The 3,624-nt window shown below is 49.6% G+C and overlaps 1 long non-coding RNA gene across 1 annotated transcript in view; it reads right to left on the reverse strand.

Annotated features, from left to right (window-relative positions):
* LOC144580338 (uncharacterized) overlaps nucleotides 1–2,404 on the reverse strand; it is a 3,190-nt gene extending 786 nt beyond the window's left edge. Inside the window, exons 1-2 of the long non-coding RNA XR_013529646.1 lie at nucleotides 1,934–2,404; nucleotides 1–610 (exon numbers count right to left, since the gene is read on the reverse strand). The exon at nucleotides 1–610 is cut by the window's left edge and continues 786 nt beyond it. This is a non-coding gene — a long non-coding RNA (uncharacterized LOC144580338). The remainder of the gene's footprint in view (nucleotides 611–1,933) is intronic.
* Between the last annotated feature and the right edge of the window lie 1,220 nt (nucleotides 2,405–3,624).

The raw sequence follows: 3,624 nt of genomic DNA on the forward strand, positions 1-3,624 counted from the left end.
TCACTGCACCCAGTCTCCTCTGTGAATTTTAAACTGTGCATGTTTGACTTGAATGCACAGCTCTCAGTATCCCCAGAACAGGACCCTGCACCCATCTGATCCCTGACACTGAGGAGGAGGAACGGGCTGGAGAGAACAGAGCTTTATCTGAGGGTGGTCAGATGGCTGGGTGCTAATGAGGCTGTGTCAGCCAAAGTGGAGGAAGAAACAGGCCTTCCTGCCTTTCCTGGTCTCTCTGTCTAGCCTAGCAGGTCCATTTGAATGCCCGCTGACTGCTGCACGTTCAGGGTCGGCCTCTAGCCCGTGTTGTTTCCGGCCGTGTAGACACCCATGGGGAGAGGCAGGGCTGCTGAGTGGGGCACTAACCTCAGAGTCAAGAGGCCAGGCTCAGGTCCCAGGGCTGCTAAGTTATTAGTGCTGCTACTTGGCAAAGTGTTTCTCATCTCCAGGAGGTGACTGCAACCAGCCCTGTCCCCGTCATCGAGGTCTGGTAGGGCTCCAGTGAGAACGGTGATGGTGGACCGAAGAGCACCGTGCTGGTGTCAGAGTTGGCTCTGAGGGATTTCCATCTGGCGGCCTTACATTCAGGTTGAGTAGGACCAGGGCTCGTCTGGAAATGGAAAATCCAAATTTTCATAGATTTTTAGTACATTAGAGCTGGATGGAAACTTAGCAAATATTTACTCCATTTCCACCATTGGACAGATAAGGAAACAAGAGTCTTAAACAGTGAAGTCGCTTGAAGGGTTGTGGTGGGCCATTTGAACAGCCCTGGGAGAGGCCCTGGAGAGACTAATCCACAGTGAGGCCACATACCAAGGAGACCTTGCCCTGCCAATGGAGAGTGTTTTCCGTTCAAAAATAGAACCAGGCCAGGTGTGGTGGCTCATGCCTGTAACCCTAGCACTTTGGGAGGCTGAGGTGGGTGGATCATTTGAGGTCAGGCGTTCAAGACCAGCCTGGACAACATGGTGAAACCTCTTCTCTACTAAAAATACAAAAATTCGCCTGGCAGTGCCTGTAGTCCCACCTACTTGGGAGGCTAAGGCAGAACTGCTTGAACCTGGGAGGTGGAGGTTTCAGTGAGCCCAGATGGCACCATTGCACTCCAGCCTGGGCAACAGAGCAAGACTTCATCTCAAAAACAAAAACAAAAACAAAACAAAAATAGAATTGATGATTTGAAAGGCAGATGGCAGAGCTGAAAGAGCCAGCCCCTACAGGAAGAACAGAGGCCCAAAGGAGAAGACCCAGGGTGGGATCCAGGCGGTGCCACTGTTCCTATTTCTCGTGCCAAGCCTCTTGACCTTATGAGTACAGGTGAGCCTCAGCGACTCTTCTGACTCCCAGAGCAGCCTGAGGATCAAAGCTGCCTGTTAGTAGCTGCTCCTTTCGGGTGGGCCCTAAGAAGAAGCAGTGACTCACAGGTGCTGCCTGCTGGAGGGCTCTTCCTCCGCAGCAAATTGCTCTGGAGGAGAATTATATGTCTAACCTTAAAGGCTACAACTTTATAGTGTGTGATACAGGCTGATGCATTACAACTTTATAGGGCGTGAATAAAGCCTGATGCATGGTGCCTCCTAACAAAAAAGGGGAAGCTCCAGCTCTTGACCTCATCCAAAGAGGTCTCAACTTGTTCCGCGGGCTGCTTGCGTTGCCCAGGATGCAGGCGGTACAGCACGAGAGACGTAGGAGCAGATGAGAAACCCAGGCGCCAGGCCAGGAGAACAGGGGCCTCGTCTTTCAGAAAATCTGGATATGTGCAGCCTCTGTGCTCTTTGCTTGGAGACAACTGACACCTGCAACTCCAATCGCACAGGGACAACTGGGGAGGGACAGCTGTGTCCTTGCTATTTCAGGAATGTTGAGAACATTGGGAAGGAAAATAACCTCTCATTCTGTCATGTCCCCCAAACCCAAAGCATACACAAACCTATCAGGGCTGTGAGTCTCTCGAGGTATCTGTAGGCTGCCCCGTTTTACTGGCGTGGACGACATGTCTCCCTGGCAAACCTGGAAGAAAACGATTCCTCCCTTCGTTGCTCTAGTCTGCTGGGTACAGTGTGAGGATTGACCGAAGACACTGAGAAGCCCCCAAGAAACAGGCCCCAGTTTCTGGCCAGGGCTGCAGGATTGGGGCTCTCGGCTCACTGTGCATGAGGAGGAAGAAGAGGAGGAGGAAGGCAGCTCTCTGGTTTCCTTGGATATCCCATGGGAAGGTTAGAAAATGGGAGTCCAGGAGTTGGAGTGTGGAAGTTTCTGCGCTCCGTCCAAAGCCCAGATGGGAAGGGTGACGTTTCTTCCAGGAGCAGCCTGCACACAGTCCCACAAGGAATCAGGACTGCTGTAGAGATGTTTCCCTAAGGCGAGGACTGCCAGAGGCTCCCGTCAGCAAGGAGAGACTACCCTGCTCCTCTGAGACAGAGGCAGCTTGCGGAGCTGAGTCAGAGGGAGTGCTGCTGCTCACCCTGGAGCGGGGCCAGGACATCAGGGCTGGACTTTGCTAAAAATAAGCCATTCATGTTTGGACATCACACTCTGTCTCCTCGGAGCCCTGGCGCTTGGCACCATGCCATGTCCTGTGGCGCCCGGTGGTGTCCTGTGGGTTGAGGCCAGGGGCTGACTCAGGACCAGGACGTTCTTTGGACTCTTCTACTGGGTTGGGTGCAGCAGAGGCCACACTTGGTGATGAGTTTTCGCCATTGCAGCTCTGGACCGCGCCAAGGGCAGGCGGTAGTGGGAGACAGAGCTGGAAGAAGTCGGTGCTCAGGCGGGAGCCTGCCCAAGGATGTCACTGCGGTCTGCTTCTTTGAGGGACTGTCTTTCCTGGCCTTTTGCTGCCCTAACACCCCAGAAGCCAAGATGTTATCCTGACTCAGCCCTCCCTAAAGCTGACACCTTTCACCAGCTATTAGGGAGTGGAGGAAATGAGCAACTTTTGCCCCCAATGAAAAGAACTTTAAGGTGTACTCATTATTTAAAAATCAAACACACACAAAAATATAAGGAAGAAATTTAAAAAATCCCATCTATTATCTTCTCCCACAACTTTCTAGAGGAAATATTCATAGTTTTCGATGCATATTTTTATATGCACATTCAGGAAAATACATTTCCTTTTATAAGAATGGGATTTTGTCAACATTTTCTGACTGATTTTCTTTCTTTTTAAGAGATCATGGACTTGTCGTCGCCATAATTACAGACTTACAGGATCATTTAATAGCTGCATTTAGAGGAATCATAATTTAACCTAGACGTCGACAAACCCTTTCTGTAAATGGCCAGATAGTAAATGTTTTTGGTTTTGTGGGTCAGATGGTTGTTGCTACAAATACTCAGCTCTGTTGTTGTAGCTCCAAACTGGTCAAAGACATAAATGACCAGGTGTGGCTATGTTCCAATAAAACTTTATTCAAAAAATAGGTCCTCGACTGGGTTTCGGCCCAGTGGCCCACTTACAGATTTGTGATTCAACTTGTCACCTACTGACGGACATTTAAGAAGCTTCCAATGTTTTGCCATTAAAAACAGCACATAAATATGCTTTTGTGTGTATACATTTTATATGTATGAACAGGTGTATATTTGTATAGATGCATATGTATACACATACATAGTATA

This window comes from Callithrix jacchus, chromosome 19 (genome assembly GCF_049354715.1).
Source record: "Callithrix jacchus isolate 240 chromosome 19, calJac240_pri, whole genome shotgun sequence".
Classification (NCBI taxonomy): domain Eukaryota; kingdom Metazoa; phylum Chordata; class Mammalia; order Primates; family Cebidae; genus Callithrix; species Callithrix jacchus.